This window comes from Panthera leo, chromosome D4 (assembly GCF_018350215.1).
Source record: "Panthera leo isolate Ple1 chromosome D4, P.leo_Ple1_pat1.1, whole genome shotgun sequence".
Lineage (NCBI taxonomy): Eukaryota > Metazoa > Chordata > Mammalia > Carnivora > Felidae > Panthera > Panthera leo.
This window is the reverse complement of record NC_056691.1, coordinates 7,099,573-7,112,225: the sequence shown is the minus strand read 5'-3', so window position 1 is coordinate 7,112,225 and position 12,653 is coordinate 7,099,573. Positions and strand designations below refer to the sequence as shown.

Sequence of the window (12,653 nt, the reverse complement as noted above, 5' to 3'; positions counted from 1 at the left end):
GGAGACGAGGCCACCAAAGACCCTCATTTCCACATGCCAGCGCTGGGCTAGAGCGGTCGGGCCCCCACAGACCCTGAGTCACGCCTAGGTCACTGCTGTTCTGACCCCCTAACCTTGGATGTTTGCGATCTTGGATGTAAACTGAAAAATCATTAAAATGTATTTAAACTCTACATTTAACAACGGATCAGTTCCTCATTTTGATTTTAGGGCAGGTGACTAAGAATCTACAGTGACGGAGGTCCCAAGCCCTGTGCCACCGCCGACCATTTGTCACTGCCGTGGCTGTGGTTTCTTCGACATCGAGGAGCCATCAGTCCCATTCTGTCCATCGGGGAAGAGGGACAAATGTCAGGTCACTGCTTCCACAGTCACCTTTCAACAGTAGTCCCTCCCCTCCCCAAGGAGAAAGGTAGAAGTGACTGGGAAGGCCCACCCTCCCTGAAGGGAGAAGGAAGAAGAGGAAAGGCAGGGGCGGGGGGGAGAGGGGTGCTGGGTGGCTCATTTGGTTGTGTGACCCACTCTTGGTTTCGGTTTAGGTCATGATCTCAAAACTTGTGAGTTGGAGCCCCACGTCAGGCTCTGCATTGGTAGCTCGGGGCCTGCTTGGGATTCTCTGTCTCTCTGTCCCTCCCCTACTCAAGCTCTCTCTTTGTCTCCCTCTCTTTTTCTCTCAAAAATAAACATTAAAAAAAAAAGAGGAAGACAATCTTGTTCACTTTATAGTTCGTCACATTTAACGCCTCCCCCCCCCCCCCCACCGAGACTCAGGTCAGGTATCCTTCCTTCTTGACTGATGACAACACTAAGACACCAAGAGGCTACTGTTTGCACTCTGTCCCAGAGCAAGGACTTAAGTAGTGAGCAGAGTTTGGGTCACTTGTATCTAACTTATGTCACGTTCCCCCTATTCTGTCTGCCCCTTCCTACCATATTTCTGAGACTGGTGTCGGTGGGTATTTACTGGTTTGAAGACAATTAAAAGCTAAACTTAAAATAAAACGTGAGTTTCTGCCAGCTCTAAAGAGAAGTTTCTGTTCAGCCCTGCCCTGGGATTGGGTCCTCCAGGCCTCAGAATTTTCCACTGAAATATCTCTAATTGGATAGTCTTCAAGGAAATAGGACCAAGTGAGAATACGATAAATACACTGCAAAATAAAAACTTCTTCCTCGAAGTTTTTAGGTGAAGCAACCAAAAAGCAAAGTCATGGCAGCTACGTGTGTGGTAGAAATGGAAAGAGATTCCAGATTCCTGAGTCTTCTTTCCCTTACGCTTCTTTGCGTTTGGTTTTTACTTGCACCAGAGTAGAAGTTAATTTGGAAAGCTGTGTTCTGTCTACTTTTGCTGCTGTTTTAACCTGTTGCTCACTTCCTGAGCCTTCCAGCCGAGGGCCAGGCTAAATCCTCTGCGTTCCTTATCCCACTTAACCCTCACCTGCAGTCTTGGGAAATCTTACTGCCAATCCCTCTCTGGCTGATAAGAATACTGTATCTTAACAGGTTTAAGTAGCTTACGCAGGTCACACAGCTGGTAACTCTCAGAGCAGAGTCTGCTCCAGATTTGGGTGACATACTCACATGTCCTTTTATTTTTAATTTTTTTAATGTTTATTTATTTTTGAGAGAGAGAGAAACAGAACATGAGCAGGGGAGGGGCAGAGAGAGGGAGACAGAGAATCCGAAGCAGGCTCCAGGCTCCGAGCTGTCGGCACAGAGCCCGACGCGGGGCTCAAACCCACAAGCAGTGAGATCATGACCTGAGCCGAAGTCAGACACTTAGCCCATTTTTTTTTTTTAAGTTTGTTTATTTATTTTGAGAGTGCGTGTGAGTGAGCAGGGAGGGGCAGGCAGAGAAGAGAGAGAATCCCAAGCAGGTTCAGCACTGTCAGTACAGAGCCCAACGTGGAACTTGCAGTCAAGAACTGTGAGATCATGACCTGAGCCAAAACCGACAGTTGGATACTTACCCAACTGACCCACCCAGGTGCCCCAACATACTCACATATCTGAAATGACCTGTGTCTTCACCTAGACTCTAAACTGCATGAGGACCAGGACCATGATTGTATCGTCCAAAGAACTTAGGGAAGTATTTGGATGCAGCTGGTTGTGAGTCATTAATTAATGACCGCTGATTTTTTTCTTGGCCATTAGTTTGATTTTTCCTTTCCTGCAGGGATTTTCGGGTCACGCTGTTCTCAGAATGATCCCGGTTTTCTGTTGATTGTTTTGATTGATTTTTCTACCCTGTAATTGAAAATTAAGCTCCTATACATCTCCTTCGTGGGCTATGATCTGCAGTCTGTAATCACAACTTTTCTTTAAATTGATCATCTTCTTTTGAGCTGTTAATAAACATGTCTGGTTTCATTGGAGGTTTCAAATAGTTATTTCCAGATGGTGAGGCCTTCAGATCTTAGAAGCTCATGCATAGCCTACTAAGTGGAGGTTTGAACAAAATACCACATTTTTGGCAATCTTTGTGCTATTAGTATGATGATTAAAAGAAAAAAACAAGTTTCCCTATATTTTTGTCTCTCTTCCACCCCATGAAAAAGCCACCAAATTGTCAGCCAATCAAAATGGAAATGAATCACAGTTAATATTATTATCTGCCTTTCTCTTTTTCTGTTTCTTTTTAAAATCAATTTAGCTTTTGAATGTGTATGTGGGGGTTTTTTTAGTGTTTATTTTTGAGAGAAAGAGAGAGAGTAGGGGAGGGGCAGAGAGTGAGGGAGACACAGAATCTGAAACAGGCTCCAGGTTCTGAGCTGTAAGCACAGAGCCTGACACGGGGCTCAAATCCATGAACTGTGAGATCATGACCTGAGCCGAAGTCGGAAGCTTAACCGACTGAGCCACTCAGGTGCCCCCCACTTTTTTTTTTTAATATTCATTTATTTTTAAGAGAGAGAGAAAGCAGGGGAGGGGCAGAGAGGGAGACAGAAAATCTGAAGCAGGCTCCAGGCTCTGAGCTGTCAGCACAGAGCCTGACACGGGGATCAAACCCATGTACTGCGAGATCATGACCTGAGCTGAAGTCGGATGCTCAACTCAGGCACCGCTGTGTATGTGTTTTATTAATTGAGATATACTCCACATAATGTAAAATTTAAAAGCAATTCTATGGTTGTTAGTATATTCACTGTGTTGTACAGCCATCACCACTAAAGTAATTTCAGGGCATTTCCAGTCACGCCCCCCAAAAAGAAACCCCATACCTGTCCCTCACCCCCATCCTATGGCAGCCACTAATCTGCTTTCTGTCTCTATGGATGTGCCTGTCCTGGATATTTCATATAAATGGGATCATATATAAGATGCAGACTTGGGTGTCTGCCTTGCTTCACTGAGCATTAAGTTTTCCACGTTCATCCAAGTCCTAGTGGGTGTGAGTACTTCAGTTCATAGCTGAGTAATGTCTCATTACCTAGAGACATTTCTCCCACAGTTTCTCTATCTAGTCATAAGTTCATTGACATTTATTACTTCTCACTTTGGGGCTCTTATGAATAAGGCTGCCATCAACATTTAGGTACAAGTTTTTGTGTAAAGGTATGTTTTAAATTTCCTTGAATCTGTACTTAGTGGAATTCTTGGGTCATGGAGTAACTAGGTTTAACTTTTCAAGGAACTACAGTTTTCCGGGGTGGGGTGGGGGGTGGTCGAGGCACTGTTATACATACCTGCCAACAGTGTAGGAGCGTTCCAATCTCTCCACATCTTCGTCAGCCCATCATTTTCTGTTGTGTTCATTTGCTTTTTGAAGAGCCCCCCCCATCTCGTTGTAATTTCCATTGGACATTTCTCTAACAACTAACGATATTGAACCTCTTTCTATGGGATTAGCAGCCATTTGTGTATCTTCTTTGGAGAAATGTCTATTCAAATCCTTTGCCCATTTTTCAGTTGTTGAGTTTTAAGAGTTGTATGTATACATTCTGGGTACTAGACCCTTATCAGATACATGATTTGTATATCTGCGTTTCTTGAATCAATCGCAAAGCAAAATTTTCCAAGAAGATCTGCATTTTGCTGCCATGTTGCGGTCTCTATGAAGCCCTACCTCATATTTGATTATTAGTATCTGGAGCATCACCAGAACTTACATTAAGGTTTGGGGAGACGCCTAGGTGGCTCAGTCTGTTGGGCGGCCAACTTCGGCTCAGGTCATGATCTCAGAGTCTTTGAGTTCGAGCCCCGCGTCGGGCTCTGTGCTGACAGCTCGGAGCCTGGAGCCTGCTTCAGATTTTGGGTCTCCCTCTCTCTCTCTGCCCCTCCCCTGCTCACGTTCTGTCTCTCTCTCTAAAATAAATAAACATTTTAAAAAATTAAAAAATTAAATAAATAAAAATGCTTTTTCTTCTGGTGCCGAGATCCTGAGACTTTTATTGCAGGAATATCCAGAAGTATCAAGAGGAACATACTTTACTTACATTTAGTGCATCTCCTAGGGGCTTTGTATGTCATTGCTTTAACCCTGAAATTTTTTGATAGAATAAAAGGAAGTAATTTTCCACTGAAATAAATATCATAGTCTAAGGGAATAACTTTGTAAATTTATCACACTTCACATATTTTATGTGAATTTCTCCCCTCCACCTCTGACCCCACTGCTTTCGAGCTCGGCGACCATGACTCCCCTGTGAGAGCCATAACTGTTTTAAGGATTTCACGAGAAAACCTACGACGCGTATATGGCCTCTAGGAATAGCTCACATCGCCTGAGTACTTACTATGTACTGTTTATTGTAAACACTTTACAGATAGTCTCATTTTTTAATCTATCAGTGGCTTTATGGGGTTGGTATTTTATTACACCTGTTGTTACAGATGAGAAAATAGAGGCACCGGGGCAGGGGGGGAGGGGGGGGAGATAAGTATTTGGCCCGAGAGCACACAGCTAATTGGTGAGGCCGGTGTTTGAACACAGATCATCTGACAACAGCCTGCCTCCTAGAGTTGGTGCTGAATTAGTTTCTTCCTTCAAGATGTCTCACATGATTTAACATGCCTCATTTCATCATGTAGATTAAAGGCCCTTTGATTATGCATTACTCTCATCTCTGTTTCCCTCTCGGCCAATGTGTTTCAGGAATTAGGTGGCCTGTCAATGATTGTTGGCTAATTGATCCCGTGAGGTTTCACGGCAGTACTTGGAACAGCAGTGAATGTTTTAATACAGCAGGGCTTTCGTACGGCAAGATCTTTCCTGTATTCTGTGGGACTCTCAGCTTTCATCTTCATGAGCTCTCTTATCCATCTTAAAGTGGACATATTGGAAAGAAAAGGAATAAATAATTGGAGGTACTGTAACATCTAATAGTATGGTGGTTGAGCTAGTATGAATTAATCCCTGCCATCTCAGGCCCAGAAATAGAACACCCTTCTCCATTTCAACATATAGCCAAACCTAAACTCAAAAGAAATCAAGGAAAATCCTCATGTAACAGCAATTAAAAGGAAACATTTCAAAGCCATAAGTGTAAAAAAAAAACAAAACAGTGACGTAGTGATGTCAAGGCCTAGACCCAATTATAGGCCTTAATGATGGGAGACAGGGATTTTTATGTCCATATGGGAAAAAGAGCTATGATCTTGGACCATATGAGTGAAGGAGCTAGAGTCTTATCAGACCTCTGTGTAAAGCCTGGATTCTCAAAATTTGCCCCTATACTTTAGCCCTGTGTCGGGCTCCGTGTTGACAGCTCAGCGCCTGGAGCCTGCTTCAGATTCTGTCTCCCTCTCTCTGCCCCTCTTGTGCTAGCATGCGTTTTCCCTCTCTCTCTCTCTCTCTTTCTCTCTCTCTCTCTCTCTCTCAAATATAAAATAAAACATTAATAAAAATAAAAATTAGTCCTATGCTTGAAAAGAATACCAGAAAAATTCTACCCAGTGGTTTAGGAAAACCTCAGGAAAGCTTGCCATCTGGCCATGGCTGTGAGTAACCAGGAAAGAGGGGCACCTATGAAAAATTAAAATGCACACTTAACTGGGTGTGTGATCTGAATTTACACCACCACAGAATGCCGCTTCCTAAACTGAAAAACTAATAGGAGAACTGTCCCAGTGGTCTTGAAACTCCAAATCCCCAAGAGAAGTAGGTATCCTACTCCAAGAAAGCCACCCCCCCTCCCCAAAAGAGAAATCCACAGTCAAAAATTGTAAATCGCACAAGGAAATGACACAAGTTAATATACACACTACAAGCAAGAGAATGCATATTCCAAATATTGGAGATAATACAGCAATCTGAAATAATACTAAGTGTGTTTAAAATGATTAATGAGAGTGGCTCCTGGGTGACTCAGTTAAGCATCCAACTTCGGCTCGGGTCATGATCTTGCGGTTCATAAGTTTGAGCCCCACTTCGGGCTCTGTGCTGACGGCCTGGAACCTGCTTCAGATTCTGTGTCTCCCTCTCTAGCCCTCTTCTGCGCTCGCTCTCTCTCTCGCTCGCTCAAAGAACAAACATTTTTTTTAAAGTTTTTAAATAAAAAGAAACAGATGAAGACAAACCATAAAAGACTCTTAAATACAGAGAACAAACGGAGAGTTGCTGGCAGGGTGTTGGGTGGGGGGATGGGCTAAATGGATGATGGGCATTAAGGAGGGTACTTGTTGGGATGAGCACTGGGTGTTATATGTAAGTGATGAATCACTAAATTCTACTCCTGAAGCCATTATTACACTATGTTAACTAACTTGGATTTAAATTAAACAAAGATAACAAAAAATCAAAACAAGCAAAAAGAAATAGCTGAGTAAAAACTTGGAAATAGAAGGATACTCTGAAGAGGATACAGTAAGTTCCAGAAATTAGAAACTTGGCGGATGAGTGAAATACCAAGTAAGTGCAACCCATGTCAAGATGGATAAGCTGGAAAGCAGGTACGAGAAAATCAGTCAGAATGAATGCATCACAGAGATAAGAAGGAATATTAAAAAGCCCCCAAATCCTCATATATTTGGATACCTGTGAGCATATTTTTAGATAATTTACAGTTCTAAGAAGAAATCACAATAGCGATTGGAAGACATTTAGAACTAACAAGTTATTACTATATAATAACTTAGAGAACACAAACAGAATTTAGAAGAAAATGTAAATTCTTACATGCATATATAGAAAACAGACATGCTAATGTGCTAAGCAGTCAACTCACAAACCTATTCTAAAACAAAAATTCTAAAAAATTTTCTAAAAAAAAATTCTAAAAAACATGGAACAAAATCATTGGGTAAGAGCAGAGTTTAATGGTACAGAAAACAAAAGCAAAATAGTGTGGTATGGAGTACTAAACAGCACGTAGTTAGGATGGATGTACCTGTGTTAATATGAATAGGTCTCAAACATAGAGTGAAAACATCTCAGAAGGAAAAGGCAGGCTTCAAAAGACTGTATCCAGACTCATACTGCATAAGTCAAATTTTCAAACACATAACAAATGATATTACATACTTTAATGGATAGGGACCTACAGAAAAAGCTGTTATGGACCCTCAACAAAATCAGCTTTCTCCCTGAGCCAGACTGAATTCTTAATGGTAGGTGGTGGACAAATAGGGAGATATGATTCGGTGTAAACTATCATCATTATTGACAAAGCACAGACCACATTTCCTGTTGACAGGGGACAGATCCATCCATGAAGGAAACTGTTTATCATTTGCATTAATAACAACGTTGTATTCTTTTCTTAACTCCTCCCCCTCAGGTCCTCTGCACTCAGTACTTGGCATATAATTAGATATTAATAACTGCATACTTGTTTTTGCTTTTTCTTGAACTTAGATACTACAAAGAATGCAATTAATGTACTTTCCTCCCTTGAGCCTGAAAATGTGCAGTAACTCAAGCCTTTGTGTCATAATTTCTGCTTGTCCCCTTTGGTTGTCGGGAAAAGTCACTAACATTCAACAAAATTGTCTGCAATTGAAACGTGTAACAGTTGGGCAGTGGTCAAGAAGCACGTGCCTCCAAAGCGGTATTATCCAGCGCTTAAAACAGATGGTGTGTAGCGTGAGAAATTGCCTATGATACAATGTTAATGGAGAAATACCAAACACAAAACAAAACTGCTTGTGTGCTGTATAATACAGATGAACTTTGAAAACGTACTAAGTGAAAGAATGCAGACACACATGCCATGGTATCAGTCAGGGTTCTCCTGAGACACAGGATCCCCTGCATATACCTCCATGAGACTTATTTTAAGGAATAGGCTCGCATAACCGTGGGTTCTGTGCAAGTCTGGAATCCAGAGGGCCGGCCAGCAGCTGGGGCAGGGCGTTGGACCTGCTGTCTTGAGGCAGAAATCCTTCTCCTTGTTTTTGCTCATCAGCCTCAGCTGATGGGACGAGACCACCTAGATTATCAAGGGTTATCTTTAGTTAAAGTGAACTAATTGTAGGTGTTAGCCACGTCTGCAAAATACCTTCCCAGCCACACCTAGATCGGTGTTTTCCTGAGTGACTAGTTCTACAGCCTGGCCAAGATAACACGTAAGACTAACCATCACAGCCTCATGTTATAGGATTCCATTGATAGGGAATGTCCAGAAATGGCAGATCACAGAAAGAGGTTAGTGGTTGCCAGGGGCTGGGAGAAGGGGGGTTGGAGAGTGGCCGCTAGTGGGTAAGCCTCATGGAAATATTCTCGAATGAGATAGTGGTGATGGTTGCCCAACATTGTGAATATACTAAAAACCCCTGAGTTGTACATTTTAAAGATGATAAATTTTATATGAATTTTCTCTCAATAAAAAATTGCCCCCAAGCCCTGACATTATACAGCCATTAGGTCATGATCTCACAGTTCGTGAGTTCAAGCCCCACATCAGGCTCTGTGCTGACAGCTCAGAGCCTGGAGCCTGCTTCAGATTCTGTGTCTCCCTCTCTCTCTGCTCCTCCCTGCTCACACACTGTCTCTCTCTCTCAAAAATAAAGATTTAAAAAACTTTTTTTTTAAATTACAAGATATAGGGGTGCCTGAGTGGCTCAGTTGGCTAAGTGTCCAAATCTTGGTTTCGACTTAGGTCGGGGATTTGAGCCCCACATCGGGTTCTGCGCTGGCAGCACAGAGCCTGCTTGGGACTTTGTCTCTCCCTCTCTTTCTGCCCCTCCCCTGCTCACTGACTTTCTCTCTCAAATAAATAAACTTAAAAAAATTACATGAGAATTCACTTGAAGGGCTTAGCACAGAGTCTGACATAAAGCATGTACTCGGAAATTGTTAGGCATTATGTTACGATTAACCTTAATTGTATACCGAGAAATGAAAACAGCTTCACTTTGCATATATTTGAGTTGGTGAGATTGGGAGTGAATTTCCGAACTCACTATTTCCAGTAGAACTGTGATAATATGGCTTGTGCAGTAAATACATTTTTTTAAGGGTTTAAAAATAAAGTCTTACAGAGGCATCTCTGTGGAGCCAAAGTTCACATAAAGAGCTCGCATTGATGGAGCGCCCCAGCTCCAAAGAAGATGAGAAAGGGGTACAGATACATTTCAGTGGAAGGACAGACAGAGAAACCGTCCTCGCATCTATTCAGTGTGTGCACATAGTCATTTGTTAATAACTCTACTCATTCCATACTTTTTCTTTTCTGGTTGTTAGCGTTCATCTTAGATTAGCTCCCAAAGGGCAAGAAGGCGTATTGCGAATTTCCCTAATAGGGTGTGTAGCGTGATGGCATGGCTGATAACTATTTCAGTGATAATTAAAAATATTTTTTCCTCTGCCAATAGTTCTTATTTAATCAAGCCAAAATCAGTCTGTGTACCAGAGAACTATTCTGGGGCTTTGATTAAAAAGCCACAGAAGATTTTAATCTCTTTTCTCTGAAAATACCCTAAAAACAGGAACAATGCTGTTTTCATAAATCTGACTCAAATGCCATTCAACTGCTCTCCCTGAATTAATTTTCATACCTACAGAAAAACCCACGTGTGCAGAAAAACGAAGGCTGGATAAAACCTGGAAAATGGGGGCCAGGGGAAGGATAGGTTGGTATAAGTCATTATGTGTGACTTTTATTTTGATTTCTAGAATTATTTCTTTCTAAAAAAATTTTTTTAATGTTTATTTTTTAAGAGAGAGGGAGAGAGACAGAGTGTGAATGAGGGAGGGGCAGAGAGAGAGGGAGACCCAGAATCTGAAGCAGGCTCCAGGCTTTGAGCTGCCAGCACAGAGCCCGACTTGGGGCTCGAACCCACAAACCGTGAGAACATGACCTGAGCCAAAGTCGGACGCTTAACTGACTGAGCCACCCAGGCGCCCCTCTAGAATTATTTCATGAACAATAATTTTGTATAAGCTTAGAGTGAAAAGAATCACCCCATTTCTTCCACAGTAGGCTACTGGACGGGCAGCTCTTTGAGACGCCATGAACTTGAAAAAGAAACCGGTAGCCGAGGTCTTAATTGTCTTCCCCCCTAGTTTCTTCCATCCCTGTTTTACGGATGCACTTAGCATAAAAAGTGGGGAAGGCCCGGCCAGCTATAGGAGCTAATGTAATGGTCATATGAGCCCATTTTAAAGCTGAGGATACCAAGGCTCAGAGATTATCACAGCATCTTGAGCATTAGAAGGGACCTTGAAGGCATCTCATCCAAGCCTTTTGCCCTGAGGGGAGAGGTTAAAATTGTGGCCCAAGTTACACAGCTTGTAAGTTGGTGGAGCCAGAACTCGAACCTTTTGTTCTAACATGGTGTTCCTCCCCAGCTGCCTCACTACTTGCTTGGGATCTTCTTGCCTTTGTGAGGGGAAGCTGCCCAAGAATGAGTTCCTGGTAATTTCTGGGGCTGCAGAGGTCCTGATGACAGTTCTACCCTTGGGCTCCCTTGTCGGCCCTGCCAAAGGCCTCGGTAGAGCTATACCTACCATTCAAGGACGTTCTTGACCTTCCCCTTCCGTAGTTTGGGAGTTGCCCAGCCAGGTGGGTCTGACCTACCTCCAGGTAGGCTCTTATTCTCGGCAGACTTTGACTTTGGAGACCTCTCTGAGCTCTTGAATCCAGTCCAAGATTCTGGCTCTGGATAAGGGTAGAGAAGGATTGTGCCCTGTGATATCCTGACCTCATCTTGGATCCTGGAAATTCTGACAGTGATTTTTCTTACCAGGCATCCGGTTTTTCCAGACTGCTTTGAGACCAAGATAAAACATACCCATTTACAAGGTGTAGCTCCTGGCTGAGGTTCTTCACCAGCTACTTCTTACCCCTGAGGGTCCCGGGGTGACATCTCTGGCCCAGGGTTCATCTCTCAACTGCTTCTCCAGGTCTTGAGTGGTATTTATAGTTCCCTCCTTTTTCAGGAAAGAAAGAAAAAGGAAGGAAGGAAAGGAGGGGGGAAGGAAGGAAGGAAGGAAGGAAGGAAGGAAGGAAGGAAGGAAGGAAGGAGAGGGGAAGGAGGAAAGAAGGAGAGAGGGAAGGAAGGAAGAGAAGGGAGAGAGAAAAGGAGGGAAGGAAGGAAGGTGAAGGGAAGGGAGAGAGGGAGGAAGGAAGAAGTTAGAATTTGTGATACTCAACTTTAAGAACATACTTGACAGAAAGTTTCATGACTAAATATAGTAACCTTTTCGTGGTGATCATCACCTCTGACAGCTTTGACATGGCTTTTTGTGGACTCTTATCTCTCCCATAAAAACCCACATCTGGATAAAGGCTGAAAAACAGCAAGTGTATTCCTTTCTAATTTCCCCGCATTTATTTGAGGTGGAAATGATTAGAGGCACAGTTAATCACTAGTAATATAAACCCTAAAATTGGAGCTCATGGGGTTCTTTTGCTATTCAACAGAGTGCTTCTGTGGCTGTTTTTTGAGCACAAGACACATCTCCTTTCTTTTTACATACAGAGCCTTCTTTGACATACAAGCCAAACATTTACTGGAGACAGCCTGAATAGTATGAGAGAGAATGTCTGTTTGTTTTTGTTTTTGTTTTTGTTTTTTTAAAAAACACTGGATCCTACAGGGTATCCTTACAGCGTAAAAGAGGTAGGTTTCATATAGAACAGTGGAACATAGGCAATTTATGAAGTAGGAAGTGAGCACAACAGGTTTTTTTCAATTTGCTTAAAATATTTTGAATCCTTGGCATTCTTAACTATTCAGGAGTCTCTAGCCCTGGGTTTTGAAATATGAACCAAGGAGGGTTGATACTGAAGTTTTGTGTGTGTGTGTGTGTGTGTGTGTGTGTGTGTGTCTGGGCAGTAATATGAGAAATGTTTGTGTATGTTTGTTCCAAAAATATTTTAAAATGGCTGATCAGAAATACATTCAGAAATGCTTGCACAAAATAGATGAAGACAGAGGTGGAATTTGTAGGAAAATAAAATTAAACCAGCGATAAGGTTGCCATGCAGATATTCCGTGTGGGGTTATTTTATTTGGCCTGCTAACCGCTGCGGGAAGTACAGCAGAATTTAAATGAAGACTAGTATTGATTATAATTCACATCTCTTTTCATTGACCTAGAGTTAACTGTGCCCACGCAACTATAAACTTTCACAGACTAATTATCTGAGTTTGTAAAGGAGCATATCCAGTGATCTCCTCCTTGACTCTTTCTGCCCTTTGTCATTTTATTTCCAATTAACATATCACCCTAGAAGGTGGATGGAGGAAAAGAGATGTACAAATCATCC

At 42.4% G+C, this 12,653-nt stretch overlaps 1 protein-coding gene across 1 annotated transcript in view; it reads left to right on the top strand.

Moving 5' to 3' along the window:
• The window catches only part of SLC1A1 (solute carrier family 1 member 1), an 82,203-nt gene that overhangs the window by 25,572 nt on the left and 43,978 nt on the right, over nt 1-12,653 (top strand). The window lies entirely within an intron of this gene.